This window comes from Lepidochelys kempii, chromosome 9, assembly GCF_965140285.1.
Source record: "Lepidochelys kempii isolate rLepKem1 chromosome 9, rLepKem1.hap1, whole genome shotgun sequence".
Lineage (NCBI taxonomy): Eukaryota > Metazoa > Chordata > Testudines > Cheloniidae > Lepidochelys > Lepidochelys kempii.
Window position 1 is genome coordinate 33,826,861 of NC_136388.1, and position 19,871 is coordinate 33,846,731.

A 19,871-nucleotide genomic window follows, 5' to 3' on the forward strand; every position below is an offset into this window, starting at 1 on the left:
GTGGGAGGGATGGTGGCATGATGGGAAATAGTGTGCCTGCAAACCAAACCACAGCTAGTAGATCTAGTTTTAGGCCTACCTGCCTGAAGTGCATCCCCTTATTCTTAAATATATTGTATGAATAAATACATATGGAAACTTGAGACTTGCAGAAAGTAAGACAAAATAAAGCTTATTTTGTAGTTCCACTATAGCAACTTCATACAGTTTCCAAAACAAATATCTAATGAGAAATAGTTGAACATATTAAAATATTTTATTGCTTCCGCAATTGGAATTAAAAAATTGTTTTGATACCAGAGAGGAGAAAATTCAAAGACTTGCTCTGATTTGATATTAAAGCCAAGTATGATCAAGTCTTTAGGAGTTTTAATCTCTACCAGCCAGTAACAGTAATAATCCATGCTTCTTAATCAGACCAAGGAATGCAATTTCAGTGGTTAGGAACCTTTGACTTTGTGTGTGCCTGAAATGTGATTTGTGAATGAAATTAACCATGGTGGCATGTTATTTATTTATTTATTCTCCAGTAATGGCTAGAGGCCCCATTGTGCAGACCCTTTATAATCACATAGTAAAAGACAATATCTGCCCTGAAGAACTTAGTCTCAGGCCCTGATCCTGCAAAGACTTTTGCACATGCTGAATTTGACATACTGTAAGTAGTCTCAATGAAGCCAAAAGGGCTACTCTCACTGCATAAAGTTGAGCACATGCCGGGTAGGGGCTGAAATTAAAACCAGGTGTAATGAATGGGCATAACGAATGAAAAGGTAATTGCATAGATTGACTGAGTGCACGCTTTGTAGAATTGGAAGGTTAATACTATAGCATAAATATATACTACATTATATTTAAAGAATGTTAGGTTGCAAAATCAAGCACCCCAAAGTTGGAAATGCTTGTGAAACTTTAATTCAGCCCTCTTGTGCATGTGTATTAGAATACAGACTGTATTTACATTAAAGCTGTCCATTTTTTCCGTAGGACTCCTGTCTCATTCATCGTACAGGATGGAGCTGTCCTAGGGAGGGCTGAGGGTTATGTAATGAAGGAGACTTGTTTGTATGACCCCTGTTTCATTTGTTGCAGAATGTGAAAAGTGTGTAATGAATGAGGCAGAGTTCCTATTTGGTGCTAATGGCAAGTCATATAAAACAAACTTTTTATAGATGACCATTAACTGGGTATTCCTCATTTCCTCATTGCCCCCAATGTGAGGCAGTTGAAGTATGATTTGCCAAAGTGCTGAACACTCACAGCTGCAGCTGGGACCTGTGCTTTGAACATATAAAATGCTATTGAATGCTAACTATTCTGAATAATCAGGCCCTAGCCATCACAAATTAGGCATCCAGAATTAGTGGAGACTTTTGACCTTAATCTCTCTGTGCCTCAGTTCCCTGTCTGTCTGTGAAATGGGGATAATAATACTACTTCACTTAACAGGGCTATTGTGGAAAGAAATTGAGTGATGTCAGATCCTATAACGATAAGTGTAGAGAAAAGCCCATGAGGAAATTAATAATTCTGTATTCAGAGAAGGGTTTGAGTAGTGTGTGGTAAATAAGCCATGGGGCCACGCATTGAGCAATGAGAATAAAATAAAATATTTAATAGCTACTCATTCAGTGAGCACCATCCATCCTGCAGGAAAATAGTATGTAATGAAAGAGTGTGTCATAACATATACATAACATGAGACAGAAATAAGGTTGCATGGGCAATCATAAATCTGGTGTGTCCTAACCTTTGAGTGTTTGACTTCGCAATATAAATAATGTTGTTTTAACATAGTTTTTTTGTTGTTTGTTTTTTGGTTTGCTTTAAAAAAACAAAGCAGAATTTCCATCATGTGGTATCCTACTGGCACCCACATGAATCATCAGCAGGGTTAGAACATGTAGATTCACTGCACAGACCTCTGCTACTTGAGCTAATGAAGTCACTGATTGCCGTAGTAGGTTGTCATCCTCCATGTCAGTGGTGCCCAAACTTTCTTCGATCTTGCACACCCTTACTAGAAAGGGAATCTGTCTGCGCCCCCACTCCATTACTGCTCAGTTAGCTCAGCAGAGGTGTGTGGGCTGAAGGCAGAGCTGGGGATGAGGGAGGAGCTGGGCCTAGAGGTGGAGCTGGCCTTTGGGTGGAGAGGGAATGATGGCAGAGCAGGGGGTGGAATGGAGCTGGGTCTGGAGCGGGAAGTGGAGTGGAGCTGTGGTTGGGGGTGGAACAGAGCTATGGCTTGAGTCTGGAGTTGGGCTGGGGGTAGAGCAGGGCTGGATGGTGTTCCCTCTCTGCCCCCTGTGTGGGTTGGCATGGGCTGCACAGGATGGCCCCCCAACATTCCTCTCTGCCCCCTTAGGAGGGGTGCCCCACAGTTTGGGGACCTCTGCTGTATGTGGACCAGCACCAGAGTTAAGCTGACCAGACAGCAAGTATGAAAAATCGGGACAGAGGGTGTGGGGTAATAGGTGCCTATATAAGACAAAGCCCCAAATATCGGGACTGTCCCTATAAGACAGGACATCTGGTCACCCTAACCAGAGTGGGAGATTAGGCATTTTACCAGTGGGTTTCATAGATATTTGCTCACGGCAGAGGAGTGATAAGACATGGACTTCTTGGGTTCCATTTCAGGTTCTGGAAGAGAGTTTTCTCTAGAAATTACAGACCCTTCTGCTTCTGTTCCTTCCAAGCCTGATTTCTTCTGCCCCCTAGCATGTCCCAGTTCCAGTCCCGTCTCTTCACCCCAACATTCCAGCTCCTTATTCCAGTCCTAGTCTGCTCATTTAGTCAGTCTCTAAAGCTCCCCCTCTGGGATCCTCATCTTAGTCCCAGTCTCCTCCTACCCTGGCTCCCCATTCCAGACCCCTCATCCTAGGCTCTTTGCCCAGCCAGTCTGTCTCCATCCTTCCTCCCAGCCCTTGGTGCCTCATCTGATCTTAGTCTCCTCCCCTTCTCCACTACCATTTTCAGTGTCCACCATCCAGATGCTTTGTTCCAGTCTCCCTACCCTGGAATCTTCATCTGATCTCAGACTTTCCCCCCAACTCTGTCTCCTTGTCACAATCTCCTGTTCCCACAGACTCCTTGTCCAATCTTACTGCCTCTCTCCACTACTTGTTTCCAACTTGTTCCCCGGCCCCACCCTCAACTCCTTTTCCAATATCATTTTCTCACGTCCATGTCCCAGTCTTCTCCCTTTACCACCCCAGAGGTCCAGCTCTCTTCCCTCCTGCTTTTGAATTAGACGGCTCCCTCCTCCATGCTGCCTGGGTGCCAGTGGTGTGGAAATTGAGAGCACAGGCTCGAGAGTCTCCCTGTTCTCGATTCCTGTTCCTTGTGGTGCCGAGGGGCACAGCAGCTAAGAGCAGCAGTTACAGGGAAAGTGCTTCTCACAGCCCCTGCAGCTCGTGGCTGGATCATGCTCATTCACGCTGTGTGGTGGTGCATACCCAGTCCAGCCAGCACGTGGGAGCTGTGAGGGGATTGACTCTCTGAGAATTTAGCTGCTAATATAATAAGTCTCTACAGTGCATGTGCAAACTGAGATTTTTTCAAAGGCTTATAACATGGCCAATTTTGAGTGGATTTTTATTGGGTCGGTAAAAGACACATCCCTTACACAAAGGGATGCTAGCCCTGCCTATAATATAGTAATCGTTGCTAGCCACCTGCCTAGCCATTGTCAACTGACAATTTGCAGCGGGGGAGCAGAGGTTATGTGAATCTCAGTTTTGTTCATGTTAAATTGGTAGCAAGACATCCATGAGGAGATATCAGAGGCAGACCGAGATCAGGGATTTGATGTCAGGAGACAGGTCAGGACTGGAGAGGCAGTTTGTGAATCATCAGCATGAGTATGGTTGTTGCATCTGTGTGAGTGGATGAGATCTGCTAGACAAGGGAACTACCTGGAGATGGTGTCAGGGCTCAGGGGGAAGCCCTGTGAGACCCTAACTGAGAATGGGAGTTAAGAGGATGAGCTGGTGAAAATTAAGTGCTCAGAGAGGTAGGAGTACCATGAGAGGTCAGAGTCATGAACATCAAGCAAGAACAAAACTGTAAGAAGGAAGAAGTGATTGATGCTGTTGAGTCACTAAAGGGAAGTGATAAGAGATCTGTAGAGGAGATTATTGGAGAACTCAATGAGAATGTTTTAAGTGGAATGGAGGACAGAAGCCTTATGGGAGGGGAGCAAGGATGGAGTGGGTGGAGAGAAACTGAAGAAAGTAAATGTAGGTGGTGCAATAAGTTAAGTTAGTAGAGAAGGCATGGTAACTGGAGAGGGAATTGGGATAAAACTTTTTTGTAAGTATGGAGAGACCATGCATGTTTGCATTGTGAGGGGTAGGAAACAATGAGAGTGAGAAGCTAAGGAGATGGGAGGCAGTTAGAGGAGGAAGGGGAAAGAGTACAAGGAAATGTTGAAGGGTGTAGGCAGAAAAGAGAGGGAGCATGAGATCATGTCCTATCTTCTCAGTCTTTTCTCTGAAAAGATTGGCAATAGCCTGCCTGGAGGAGGAGGGCTCAACGGAAGGGGAGGGTATAAGGAGAGTCAAAGCTGGTGAATAGGTGTCTGGGTTTGTGGGAGAAGGAATCACTGAGGGTGGTGAATTAGTATTGCTTGTCTAGGAATAGGACAGATTTGAAGGAGGAGAGAGCAATTATGTAGTGGAGGAACTCTGTGTGGTCTTGTGCAGAGGTGCCTAGCAGAGCACGAATAGGATCGGGGGGATGTGGATGCAGAGGGAGAACTGGGTTTGACTGGGAGGTGTTTGTTGTGGGAGAGAGGGCAAAGAAGTGTAAGGCGAGGGACAGAGTGAATCAACATCTGAGTCAACGTAAGAGTTAATAGGAAGGAATGCGTTGGGAAGCCATGAAGAATGATGGACTGGAGGCCATGGACGCAGAGGTTGGGTGTGGGGTGGGTGGGCAATGTTGAGGAAAACAAGATGGTGGTTAGACGGAGGTAAATTAGCTACTGAGGGATTAGAAATTGAACAATGTTTAGTGAAGACAAGCTTAAGTGAGGTGGCCATTTTGGTGTGTGGGAAAATTGATCCAGTGTTGAAAGAGACCAGGAGGAGAGGGTGAAGAGCCAGCATGCTAAGGAGACATATGGGATGTCAGCACAGAAGTTGAAGTCACCAATGATGAGGCTGGAAGATGGTAAAGAGAGTAAGCCCTGCTACAAAGAGTTTACAATCTGAACAAATACAAGGAAAATCCAAAGGACAGTCAGACCAGAGGTGGGGAGGGAGTCACGCTTTCAAAGTATTAGTTACAATGATAGTTAGTCGAGGAGATGAAAGACAGAGATGTAAGAGAGTGATATCAAAAGGATGCAAGAGATGCCACTGAAGACTGAAACAGAGACTTGGGTGAAGCAAAGATCTGGTCCTGATCCAACTGGCCAAGGACTAGAATTTATTTAGCAGGTCTTAACCCTGTGAGAAGATACGGTGTGAAGTAGTGGCAGGAGGCCACTGAGTGAGCTCCATTGTCTTGTCTTTGAGATAACGGTGTGACCCACTGTTTATAAGCTAGAATGTTGCCCTTCATGGTTGGTGAAAACCAGTGGGGTCCTATTGTATTCATTATTGATGAAGATTGCTAATGTCTCCTTTCAAGAGCTCAGGATAGCTTAAACAGTAAGACCCCTGCCCAAAAAAATCTTGTGACCTTAACAAGACAACCAGCTGCCATCTGGCCTCTAACATAAATTATTGAAAAAGAGGTGTTGGACAAATTCCAATTGTATCTGAATATTAAGCTGGGGAGATAGCAATACAATCTTTGTGCAATCTATGGGTGCCAATTATGTCTTAGAAATGGATACAAGTAGGGTGTCCATCCTGGTAATTTTAGATCTGAGAGTTTGCTAGTTTCTTTTCAGGACCAAGCAGGAGAGGGTGTGTATGTTTTATACTGGGTTTGCTCCATCCTTGCTTGGAGAACCCTGAGAGTTGTATTGTTTAGCTGCTGTTTGTGCCTCCAGCCACAGGGGGGTAGGGCGTCTCAGGGCTCTGGCTGCCGGGAGGGGCTGCGGGTGGAAGGGATGGAGTCGGGAGCTAGCTTCCCCAAAGGGGGTCTCCACCCGCTGCCCATGCGCCTGCCGCTTGCCTCCTCTCACCCCCACACCCGCTGCTCGCCTCCTCTCAGCCCTCCCACCTGCCACTTGTCTCCTCACTCCCCTGCCACGGACACCCCCTGCCCTCCGCGAGAACTCCTGCTTGCTGGTGGCTCACTGCTCACCTTCTCACTCTGCCGCTCACAGCCAGGGCCCACCGCTTGCCTCACCGCTTGCCTCCTCATCCCTGCCCACCTGCTGCTCTGCTCCTCACCTCCCTAAGCTCGCAGCCAAACCATACACTACATACAAAGCTATGCATTTCAGATATGTGGTAGCTCATATAAAAGTTACAATTTATTCTAACATGATCAATCCTCCCAAGTTCCATTGATTTTCCTCTTGAAATTTAGGTTTGATTGTTGATCATGCAATAATTACAATCAACATCAGTAATAACATCATTAATAGAGCTCACATATTGTGTAAGGGCATCCGAGGTAGAGTAAGGCATTGAAAATGTCTGTGGTAAATTCAGATTGCAGGAAATGTAACTAATTCATTTGGTAACCTTCAAACCTCTGGAACAGATGGTTGTGAGTGCAGTTCCAACAGATGTTGAGTTTGTACCTAGCACTGTCATGACAGCCTAGTGTTGAAAGGTTGATGTGCTGTTGAAAGGTGTAATTTTTGTAATAATGTGGCATAAATTTCTTGTTCCTGCTTAATGAGCCGTGGCCAATGCTTTCTTTGTCACTCAACTCTATGCTCCACTTCTCTCAGAATGAGGCCTGTCTTATTGCCCTCCTGTTTAATGAAGAATCATTCATTGTCTGATGTATTTTCAGTTGGTGGCAGACTTTTTACTGAATTCAGTGGATTTAACAAAAATTAGGATAGAGATGCTTAAATATCCAAGTTTTGGAATTTTCTTGAAAATATGATCTAGGAAGAGCATGTTTTGACTGTGCCTTATTCCTTCACCTGTAGAAACATCTTCACTTTTACCCTGTTTTTAGCTATGACAGTTCTTGTAATTGCATAGGACAGTGCACGGTTTGCACATTGTGGACACAAACTCGTGTAATGCTGTATGACTTTTCAAAGCCACTGGTGCAGAGAAATGCACTGATGCTTAAGAGATTATGATTACCCACACTGCTGGTCATATAGACATATTATTAATCACGCTTATGTAATAATGATCTTAGACTGTCTCTTTTAAAACACCCTTCATCCCCAGTCTTTGATTGTCCCTCGTCTTTGCTTTAATTTTCTATCAGGAAAATGTCAAGGGAAGCATGGAATATGAACATACCTTGTCTTTTCTCTTGGAAAGCTTATCAAGAGGTGTTTGTATTTATTTAAAATGTGCTCTTCCCTTATGCATACAGCAACACCTTAATCCCCTGGCTTGCTGTATTTTCTTATGTATTCTCTTTGCAGTGGTCCTTGCTGTAGAATCTACTGCTTGTTGTAAACAGAAGGCTGATGAGATTGGCTCATAGTCTGTAGCTGTAATACCACTTCAAGCAATGCATGGAGTTCTCCGAAACCTTTCATTTTAAATGATTTCTAAACATATCTCCTGCTCCTGGCGTAGGACGTGAGGGTCAGAAACCTATTGCCTTTGTTGTGGCTGTAATTTCTAGGGCAGCTATTTTTGTTGTTCATCACGCAGAGTTCTGAAGTGTTTTTGAAAACAATCAAGGGCCTAGTACGGTTCCATTTGCTGGCCTTTGAGAAGAATGGTGTTGGTTATAAAACCTACATTTTTCTGGAGTCACGATACCATACATTACTTCTAGGTAACTGTCGAGGGTCAGACCTGCTAGGACTTAGGTGCTCGCCTGTCCCTGACTAACTCTGCTGCTAGGCAATCAATGAACCCAGCCAGCTGCATTGCCTTAGAACTGACAGAGTAGCCACAGCATCTGATTGGCTGCTGATTTAGCAGCCCTGCTTGTAAGCCACAGCAGATTAGCAGCTGTTCAGTGTGTACCACACCTGCAGCTGTGCTTGCCTGCGCCCCCTGTTCCAGCCTTGTTTCTGAACCTGCTCCTACTTTGCCTGCTCTGGGCTCTAGCACTTGTTCCCTTCTGGCTTTGATCCTTTGCTGTACCTTTGGCTAACAACTCAGGGTTACCCTCTGGCTCTGGCATTCAACTGCTGTCTCTCTGGTGCTGATCCTCAGCTCCTCCTGTGGCCTATGACTCTGGTTACCCACTGGCTTCGGCATTTGGCTTCTGACCCTCAGCTTGTCCTGGACACAGGTCTAACCAATAGGCTGAACTCTTGTTTCAGCCACTAGGCTTGACTGCCCATGGTCCAATTGGTCATTGTAGCAAATCTGAGTAGGTGCATAGTTTCCTAATTCATGCTGTTTGTAAGCCTTTTGGTTCTCCCTATTTATATTTACATGTGTGTAAAAACCCACAGTGTTCAAGTACCTTTTCTCCTAGAGTAGGAAAGGAGAGCGAAGAGGTAGTTCTGCAAGTGCTCTACTTAGCACTGCAGCGCTGACCGTTTGCAAGCAAGTCGTGCCGTACAGGAAGCACTTGATCTTTTGCAAATCTCTCACTTTGTATTAACGGTTAATCTGAATTCAAATGACATGCAGATAAACCTGAATAATATAGATGTTGAAAGGAAACTAAATAAATGATCACTCTATAAAGTGCTTCTGCATCTATTTCATGTTTTCAAGTTGGATGTGCTAAAAGGCTTCATATATACTGGTATAATTGAACAACATGAGAAATCCCTTTTTGATGATTGTCCATCACCATTGTTGGACTTCTTTCTTCTTCTAGGCATGGCTCAAATCACTGACGGGAGGTAAAATACATTCTCCTCCCCCTGTTTGGCACCCCCTCCCCCCAAAAAACCCCCCAAACATCCAAACTAGTACTGCGTTGTTATTTCCAGTTCAGAATATTGTTCTGTGAAGTGTCATGATTAGTAAATGTGAAAGGCCAAATGCTTTCATGTAGCACTTTTCTGATCACTCTGCTAATCTGGAAACCTGATAATTCTTACCAAAAGACCAGCAAGAATTTAATAGCAGACATCTGTAGTATGGTCTTGTACTACTAGACTTTTATTTTTTACAGAATATACTACAATACAGTTCCTAATATATTCTGAAGTATTATCAAACAATTTAAGATAAACTACACTCTTCAAAACAAACAAACAAAAACTACAATGTGTGATGCATTATTTAATCATGAATACAAATAGCTACAAGACAAAAACATGCTGACATTGCTGTTTGATCTTTGGTTTTATTAAACTTTGTAATTACAAGGAGGAAAGTGAAAAGTGCTTGAAATTGAATCGAGGCAAAGTAGATTCCTCAGTCCAGAATATTTTATCGCCCAGGTTTTGGCATTATCTGGCTTCTGGATACTTTATAGTGCATCAAAATTTCACAATAAATGTTGTTACTCTAATTTAATACCAGTCAAAAATCCTTAAAACAGAACTGTCTGAATTCAGAAAAGCTCATCTGGCACCACTTAGTTTGGGCGTTTCTCTTTATTTATGCATTGTAGAAAATGAATGGCTCTTGAAAAGTGCTAATTTTGGGAAGTAATGTATGACCAAAGAAAATCAAAATCAGTGGCTCCCTTGTGGAAAACCCTCTGGAAAATTATCACGAGGGTTCATTTATAGTCTACTGCTAGTTTCTGTTTATGAAACTGACAATCTCTCTGATGACAAAAATCAATGGTTTCCTTGAAGGAAGGCAGTCAAGGGACTGAAGAATGCAGAGTCTAAATAGCTTACTATCTTATCTGTGTGGGTTTTATTCTTCTGCTGTCTGATGGCAAACGGCACTGGGATCAATGGTACTGTCTCTAATCCTTGGCCGAGAGCACTGTAGATTTCCTTTGAAATAGGATTCAGTGTATGATTTGACAGGACTTGAACTGGGATACATCATAGAATTCCATGGGCCAGGCTCAAATTCTCCTCTCACTTACACTAATCCAACCCCAGTGACTTAATTGGGATGCATCTGTATAAGTGAGATGAGAATTTGGACCACAGATGTTAAACGTGGGTAATTGAAAAGTCCTTTCAGCAATATATTATACTTGTTTTTTTCACAGCCATTTGATATTGTGTAATAAAGCTAATTTACACATATAGTAACAGTTGAAAACATTACAACTAATGGCAATGATAGTCTTTTGGGCCGCTACTGTGTACTTTATAAAAAAAAACCATAATGGAATCTTTGTTACTTTAAAAATTATCATATCAATTCACTGATGACAGAACTGCTGAAATGTTGTTCTCAGAAAAGAAATTGAATACAGGTTTTGACCTGTTAGTAATTTAAGTTTTGGTGACTAAGCTACTTCTGTGAGATTGGCATAGTAGCATTGAAAGTTTGAAATTGACAGCATCCTTGTGTTTGAATCATAGAATCTCAGGATTCGAAGGGACCTCAGGAGGTCATCTAGTCCAACCCCCTCCTCAAAGCAGGACCAATCCCCAATTTTTGCCCCAGACCCCTAAATGGCCCCCTCAAAGATTGAACTCACAATCCTGGGTTTAGCAGGCCAATGCTCAAACCACTGAGCTATCCCTCCACCATACCTGTGCGTCCCCCCACCATCACCTTCAATTGAAGTTGTGACTGCATTATGTCAGACAAGTTTCAAATCCTAATTCATGGAAAAGTATTTTGTCCAATGGTATTTGATGAGACTTGCCAAGAACACTGAGAATGGAGGCTATTTTTGTGAAGGAAAGCTGAGTGTCCTGAAGTTCAGGCTTGTGACCACTTTCTTCAGGCCTCCAACTCAGACCTCCAGGAGACCCGTTTCCTGACTTGGGTATCTCTGAGTCTGAAGGGGGTGGCTGAGCTTTACATTAGGGGCCAGATTTTCAGAAGAGCTCAGGGCTAGATTTTCAAATGCTCAGCACCCAGCATACAGAGAGCTTTTTTAGAAAGTCCGGCCACTTATTTGCTGCCTGTATGAGGGATGCACTGTTTTCAGAATGTGGCCCTGAATATGGGTGCGGAGCTCTTTTGGAAATTCTGGTCTGATCCAGAGCCTACTGAAGCCAGTGGAAAGATTCCCAATGGCTTCAGTGGGCTTTGGATCAGGTCCACATTTTCCTCCCCTTTGCCAGTCTTATAGCGAAGTGCAGAAAGGAAGTACAGCATGAGGCTGTACTAGCTTCAGAGAAAAGACCCTCCGTGAGGCAGAGTCTCTTCACCTAGAAGGTTTCCCAGGTCAGCTGCTGATATGGATCCATGGGAGAGCAGCAAGGGGCAGTCTGGCAATGCGGACTGCCCCAAAGTTCCCATGCAGGTGGTGATGGCTTCTAATGAATCCTCAAGGTCTCATCAAATATCATTGGACAAAATGCTTTCACATGAAGCTTCGGGGCTAAATACGCTGTGTGTGTGTGTGAGAGAGGTTGGGTGTGGGGAGAGGTTTGGCATTTCCCTTCAGGGACAATTGGTGGAGCAGGAACTCCATGAGGAGTTTCCACATCCTCCTGTGGGTTTTTTGTAGGTGGAGACAAGCTTTCCTACGGTCAGGATTAGTGTGAGCCTTTAAACTGATTACGCTGATACTGATCTGCGGTTGAAATTCATATAGTTGCTGGGAAAAAATCAAAAAGTTCAGTGCAGTAAAGCCTTCACTAGATGTTTATTTCAGCTATCCAAGTCTCATAAATATGCTAAACTTTGTTTAAAATGTTATGCTGAGAGGTCTTCTCCTGAGATTTCTAGTATTTCCTTTCAGTGGGGACAGAAGTATTCTAAGAACAGCCTTGTCATGGGTATGTTGGTACTTCTCATCCCAGCTTGGCCCAGGAAAATGCAGAGACAAGCAGCAACTGAAAATAATTAGAAAAAAATAAGTTTGGTTCAGGTTAGGCTTGAGTCTGTTTTTACTGTAACAAAACACTTTGCCCACCATGAGTTCTTACCATCTGGGATCTATTATTGGGGGGAGGGATAGCTCAGTGGTTTGAGCTTTGGCCAGCTAAACCCAGGGTTGTGAGTTCAATCCTTGAGGGGGCCATTTAGGGATCTGGGGCAAAAATTGAGGATTGGTCCTGCTTTGAGCAGGGGGTTGGACTATATGACCTTCTGAGGTCCCTTCCAACCCTGAGATTCTATGTTTTCTATTTTGCCAGAAAAATATTTTTCAGGAATTATGCAAAATGCCACACTTAGCTATCCAAGCTGGTGCCTGAATCCTATTGAAGGGACTACCTATGCACTACTGTATTTGTTGTAAGCTCCAGAGGTGAGCAAGCATTTTTATCTTTTCAGAAAACTGTCAGTTGTATCTTCACATGAACAGGAAAAACCTAGTACCAAACAAAGAGACAAGATAAAGGATGAATATGGTAATAAAACTTTGCACTGATACGTTACCTTCCAACTGGGGTTTTCAAAATGTTTTATGAACACGAGTGAATTTACTTCACAGAGGTGTTAGTGAGGGCAGGTAGTGAAGAGTTATTCCTATTTCACAGATAGGGAAATTGAGTCACAGTGAAATTAAGGCCCTGATCTTGACAACTTCTGAACATCCACCTCACGCATTGTCTCCAAAGCACTTTTTAGGAATGACCCCTAAAGGCCAGGTTCATGTAAGAATTTTGTGGGACTAGAACCTGCAGCTCCTCTCTGTAGTCCTGACCTTAATCATTTCACCCTTTTTGCTCCCTGCTGTACACTGCGTCTTTAAAGATAAATCAAATGTTATATGTATTTGCATCCAGTATAAATGACGATATTAATATTGCCCTACAGGTTGCATGTGTATAGTTTGCTCAATATATCTGATGTACTATTCCAAGAAAGTCTCTCTTTCATATTTTACTTCATATTTTTAGCCAGGATGGGCAAGGATGGTGTCCCTAGCCTTTGTTTGCCAGAAACTGGGAATGGGCGATGGGATGGATCACTGGATGATTACCTGTTCTGTTCATTCCCTCTGGGCACCTAGCATTGGCCACTGTTGGAAGACAGAGTACTGGGCTAGAAGGATCTTTGGTCTGACTCAGTATGGCCGTTCTTATCTACTACAAGATCCAATCCTGGTATTCTCAGAAGATTTCTAGCACTTCCTGGCTTATCACTAGTGACCCAAACAAATGTAAAATTTCCTTGTCTTTAAGTCTTATACTGTGCCTGTGTAAAATTTGTATATATAATTTATCACTATATTACTCTAGTATTATGCCATGGAACTCCGTTGACTTCCTTGTATACAACTAGAATAGGGCAGAGGTGCATCAGGCCTGTAAGTATAATATATAAACATAGTGAGAGATTTCTGTTTGTAACGTTTTCTGCTTTCGTGCCATATTTAGTGGCATTTGAACAATTTTTGTAGTGGGGGCACTGAAAGCCATTAAACAAAACTGTAAACCCTGTAATGATGGAAACCACTTCAAGCTGGGGGGTGCTGCTGCACCTCCAGCACCCCTGATCGTACTGCCCACAGTTAATATTGCTTTCTGTGCTGTCCATACCAGCACCACTGCATGATGTTAAATCAACATTCATGTCTTTTTTTTAATGCTACCTCCTGCTCTATGAGAATTTTTAGGGAGATAATTATGAATATCAATAAATGTGATTAAAACAATGTAGCAGCCTGAGTCTCTTTCAGTGTTTTTAAGGGAATCTGTACAATCCAAATGTTAACAGGCTTCATTTTCACAGCTGTACTTAGTAGTTTGGATTAGAATCAGAAGAAATGAGATTTTGAAAATGTGACTTTTAAGTCTGCTCTGTAATTAGACTGCAAGGGACTATGGAGCTTGATGCTATTTGTTTGAATAAATCTTTGATAATAAAGATAAGCTTCACTGCATTCCACTGAAATGGACTCGCCAGAGTGGTGTGAAATGTAGCTAAACAGTGATGGAGAGCTGATTTTTTTGGTAGATAATCAAAAAGCTACCCAGCAGTGATCCCCATGATGATGCACACGCTTTCTGACCTGCCTTTGCACTTGTTCTCAAGTCAGAGTATCTGACAGAGATAAAAGGCTTGTTGATTCCTTGTTGGAGGGTGTGTGTGTGTGTGTGGGGAGGGGGTGGGGGCTTTGACTGACCCATCTCAGGTCCTCTGGTTGGTCTGCTGGAGGAGACTTGCTTAAGACCCTGGCTCCCACAACAATGGCACATCAAGGCCACTAGTGGAACTATTTGAAGGTCAGGTGAGATCAGAGGATTCTAGCCTTTTTTTCTCCCCCCCCCCCATCAGAGATTGCCTTTCTTTTACCTGCCCAATCCTTTAGAGTCACTGGGGTCTTCTCATGGTGCTTTGGCTTTTTAAGGAGTAAACATGCTTCCTTCACCACTGGTGTGGGCTCCCAGCCTTTCCCATAGCCTCCACAAAGTGTGAGCCTCTACCATTTCTTGTCAGGTCAGAGAAGCTGGAAACAGAGAAGGGAGCTCTGTTCTGTAGGGACAGAGCATCTTGCGGGGAGAATGCTTACAATACTTTCTCTAAATCTGAATGCTGTGGGGGCAGTCCTTCAATGGGTTGTGACCAGAGTAGGGTAACTGGGAGCTGGGGGGAAGAAGAAGAAGAAAAAAAAAGAGAAACTAGCAGTGCCACATTTTTTTGTATTGGTATAAAAAGCTTGTTACCAAGGCCACAATCCTGCTGTGCTTTCCGCATGGGTTCCTGGGTCATGCCCACACGGGGTTCGTTCCAGAATTAGATCCTGAAATGTAATAATAATAATTAAAAATTGCAAGTTTAACACCCATGTGTTTTCCAGTTTCAGGGTTTGGAATTCACCTCCTTCATTTGTAAGATTGTGCATGGAAAGGTGAGTAGGTGGAAAGTGAAGAGGGATGTGGAGATCTTCCACTGCTCCCTCAAATGAAAATGACATTAATGCCCAGCACATTTGTTTATATTCCACTTTTCATTTTGTTCTGGTATTTCTTGGAAAATACCAATCTGGACTCATAGAAAGCAGGCCCTGGGTAGCTTTGGCCATGGGTTTGTGCCAAATATCAGGTTTGTGATTATAGTACCTGACTTCTCTTTGCAGAGATTACCTTCCAGTGAAAGAATGCCTTTAGTAAATCAGTGTAACTGTGGCCACTGGAATACATTATGTAAACTTGTTGAAAACCTTTGATAAATTGCCTTTCTTAAAAATGTGGTTCTGATTATGGAGGAGGCGGAGCTCCTAGTTCTTTTTCATGTTTTATTGATGGAACATTAGGTGCAGAGTTCCAAAGGATGGATTTTATTTTCTTTAAAACCAGACAGTTCTCTTTGATAAATGTATGTTGAACTACTCAGCTCACACATATTTAGGAGTTTAGTCTTATCTCGGTGCATGGGGATATGTCTTTGAATCTTATTAACTTTTATTGTACAATAGTGAGATGACAGTATAGCTTCACCTATTTTTAAGGAATGGCTAGAAAGTATTTATTGTATTTTCATTTTGATCTTATGTTTAATGTTTTATAATTAAAGAACCCTGAAGCTTAGTCTTAGTGCAAAAACACATGACATTTCTAAAGGGTAAGCTATTATTTTTTACTCCCTGTCATAAATATAAAGGGAAGGATAACCACCTTTCTGTCCACAGTGCTATAAAATCCCTCCTGGCCAGAGGCAAAGCCCTTTCACCTGTAAAGGGTTAAGAAGCTAAGATAACCTCACTGGCACCTGACCAAAATGACCAATGAGGAGACAAGATACTTTCAAAGCTGGAGGGGGTGGGGATCAAAGGTCTGTCTGTCTGTGTGATGCTTTTGCTGGGAACAGATCAGGAATTCAGCTCAGAACTCCCGTAAAAAGTTAGTAAGTAATCTAGCTAGAAATGCGTTAATTTCCTTTTGTTAAATGGCTGGTAAAATAGGTTGTGTTGAATGGAATGTATTTTCCAGTTTTTGTGTCTTTTTGTAACTTAAGGTTTTGCCTAGAGGGATTCTCTGTGTTTTGAATCTGATTACCCTGTAAGGTATTTACCATCCTGATTTTACAGAGGTGATTCTTTTACTTTTTCTTTTATTAAAATTCTTCTTTTAAGAACCTGATTGCTTTTTCATTGTTCTTAAGATCCAAGGGTTTGGGTCTGAGTTCACCTATGCAAATTGGTGAGGATTTTTATCAAGCCTTCCCCAGGAAAGGGGGTGTAGGGCTTGGGGGGGATATTTTGGGGAAAGACGTCTCCAAGTGGGCTCTTTCCCTGTTCTTTGTTTAACACTCTTGGTGGTGGCAAGATAGCGTTCAAGGACAAGGCAAAGTTTGTACCTTGAGGAAGTTTTTAACCTAAGCTGGTAAGAATAAGCTTAGGGGGTCTTTCATGTAGGTCTCCACATCTGTACCCTAGAGTTCAGAGTGGGGAAGGAACCTTGACACTCTCAGAATACAAAGGAAGTGAATATCATACATTTAAAAGGTTGCTTGAATAAAGATAGCTCACATTGGCAGGTTTGTATCAGCAATGAGAAAATCCTAGCATTCAGTTCTGTCTTTGTTTTTTGAAGTTTTGTGGTCACATGGTCCTCCTGTCCTTGGAGTCTTCTACTGTAGTAATTTCTGTTGTGAAAACTGAGCAACGTGGCATCCTGTTGTGTCAGTCTTGTGAATGCTTTGGTTGTCCAGGTCTGTAAGGACCTCATGAACTGGGCCCTAAATGAATGGGGTCCTAAATAAATGGGGAAACTGCCTTGCACAATCCAGGGCAATGAAACCCTGAAATTTCAGGCCAGTGAAGATGTTAATTAAAGCAGTGATTCTCAGTCAGGGGTACATGTACCCCTAGGGGTGTGCCAATGTCTTCCAGGGAATACATCAACTCATGTAGATATTTGCCTGGCTACATAAAAAAGCATTAGTGAAGTCAGTACAAACTAAAAAATCATACAGGCAAAGACTTGTTTATGCTGCTCTATATACTATACACTGAAATGTAAGTACAATATATTCCAATTGATTTATTTTATAATTACATAGTAAAAATGAAAAAGGAAGCAATTTTTCAATAATAGCATGCTGTGATACTTTTGTATTTTTATGTCTGATTTTGTAACTAAATAGTTTTAAAGTGAGGTGAAACTTGGGGGTATGCAAGACAAATCAGACTCCTGAAAGGGGTACAGTAGTCTGGAAAGGTTGAGAGCCACTGCATTAAAGCTTTGATTAATTTATATTGAAATGTTCACTTCCTAAATTACTTGACCGAGCCCATCTAATGCTTGAAATAGTGGTGAATTTCTAGATGGCTCATACATGGAATCTGATCTTTTAATGGTTTGGGAGATGGTTTGCATAGATGGCACTAGTCCATTGATTGCTGAAAGATGTTTGTCTGGACAGAGAGTGTGACACTCTGTATCTCGGGGGAACACCCTGCACCCCCATGTTCATCCTTATAATATGATTGTGTGGTATCCAGTGCAAAGTTTGTCATGTTGGGTGTCTTTGGAAGGCTCATGACTCTCTGAGCATTGTTGTTATTGTAATGTTATAGGTTGTAATTTCATGTATATAATTATGAGGCTGAAAATGTGTCCTCATGGCTTAAAACAAGCACAGGCAAAAATCTTTAGGAGCAGAGGGGCAGTTCATACTGCAGAGGGCACTATGGGACAAACCCAGCCCAGCCTCACAGGAACAAAGGACGCTGGCCTAGGCAGCAACAAAGGATCTGTTGGACTTTCGAGTGAGTTACCCCCCTTGCCTTGGTCAGTCAGGGACTATGATGAGGTAATGCTCACCTGACCTTGAAGGGGGGTTGGCAAAGCCAAGAGGGAAGAAAGAACATGATAAAAGGGAGAGATGTTTGCCATGCTCCTCCTCCTCTCTTCCATCGCCATCTACAGACATCACCACCAAACAACTGAAGTGCTGATCAAAGGGGAGAACCTGGCTGAAGGGCAACCAGCCAACCTGTGGTGAGAAGCATCTAAGTTTGTAAAGGCACTGAAAGTGTTAAGATCAGCTTAGAATGCATTTTGTTCTTATTTCAATTTACCAAATCCAACTTGTTCTGTTTTGACTGATAATCAATTAAAACCTATCTTTTGTAGTTAATAAATTTGTTTGTTCTACCTGAAGCAGTTCATTTGGTTTGAAGCGTGTCAGAGACTCCCCTTTGGATAACAGGCCTGGTGCATATCAATTTATTTGTTAAATTGAAGAACTCATATAAGCTTGCAGTGTCCAGCGGCATAACTGGACACTGCAAGACAGAGGTTCCGAGGGTTTTGTCTGGGACCGGAGGCATTGGCTAGTGTCATTCGGTTGCACAATCCAAGCAGCTTACATGCCAGAGGCTGTGCATGAACAGCTCAGGAGTGGGGGTTCTCACAATAGAGCAGGGTAAAGCTGGCTCCCAGAGTCAAGGATTGGAGTGACTTAGCAGATCACCGGTCCAGATAACACCAAGGGAACGTCACAGAGAGAAACTACATCTTTAGGTTTTTTCTCATGATTGGGCTATCACTCTCTGATTGCCTGATCCTGCAGACTTGGCCCAGGTTGGAAACCAGCAGTGGGAAAACAGTAATTTTTGTGGGTTAGTTAGAGAAGAATCTGCATATAAGCTGGGACTAGGTCCCCGTTCAGGGAGAGGAATGGATCAGGAATTGTGGGGTGGTTCATGAGGAAGAGTGTGTAGTGGGAGTGTTTTGTGGATAACTGAACTGTACTATGTGTGCTAAGGTTTAATAACCTAAACTCTGTTTTTAGAAACTTTACTTTGGAGCAGCTCAGTGCCAATTAGTTATGAGAAACAAGTAAATATTTTAAATGTTCTTCAGAGGGGACTTACCAGGATGTCTTATCAAGTGTAATATTTGTATTTTTTCTTATCAAAAGAAATGCTGACCCCATTGTACTGTAGTGTAAAAACACCAACTATACAATAGTCAATGTTGTACATGGAAATGTCTGTAACTTGTTTGCTCTGAAGTTTACTACATTTATTCTGAAAGTAACAGGCTGACCTTTTGTTTCTGTTATGGTTTGAGGCTTTTTTTTATGTGTATGTGAAGCTTTCCAAGATAAATTAAATGAATGCGGTTTGGCATTTCAATAGCCACTGTTGTATGAAGCTAGAGAGTTTCAGAAGTAATAATGTCTGAGTTAAAACTCTATCAACTGAGTTATGGATGTGGTTGTGTTCACTTGAGGATAAAGTATCAGGGGGTAGCCGTGTTAGTCTGTATCCACAAAAACAACAAGGAGTCCGGTGGCACCTTAAAGGCCAAAAGATTTATTTGGGCATAAGCTTTCGTGGATAAAAAACCCACTTCTTCAGATGCATGGAGTGAAAATTACAGATACAGGCATAAATGTATATTGGCACATGAAGAGAAGGGAGTTACCTTACAAGTGGAGAACCAATGTTGAAGGCCAATTCAGTCAGGGTGGATGTGGTCCACTCCCAATAATTGATAAGGAGGTGTCAATACCAAGAGAGGTAAAATTGCTTTTGTAGTAAGCCAGCCACTCACAGTCCCTATTCAAGTTTGCAAATTAATTGTAGCTCTGCAGTTTCTCTTTGAAGTCTGTTTTTGAAGGTTTTTTTTTTTTTATGAAGAGTGGCTACTTTTAAATCTGTGATTGAGTGTCCAGGGAGATTGAAGTGTTCTCCTACTGGCTTTTGTATGTTACCATTCCTGATGTCTGATTTGTGTCCATTTATCCTTTTATGTTGAGACTGTCCGGTTTGTCCAATATACATAGCAGAGGGGCATTGCTGATACATGATGGTATATGTCACATTAGTAGATGTGCAGGTGAATAAGCCACTGATGG

General features: G+C 42.5%; 1 protein-coding gene across 3 annotated transcripts in view; it reads left to right on the forward strand.

The window, feature by feature from the left end:
• Positions 1-19,871, forward strand: part of PID1 (phosphotyrosine interaction domain containing 1) — a 159,630-nt gene that overhangs the window by 2,515 nt on the left and 137,244 nt on the right. Inside the window, exon 1 of one of the 3 annotated variants that reach the window (XM_073359836.2) lies at positions 14,872-14,910. The exons of the other annotated variants lie outside the window; for them this stretch is intronic. The gene's annotated coding sequence lies outside the window, so the exon portion shown is untranslated. Of the gene's footprint in view, positions 1-14,871; positions 14,911-19,871 lie in introns of those variants that run through there. 3 annotated transcript variants of the gene reach the window in all.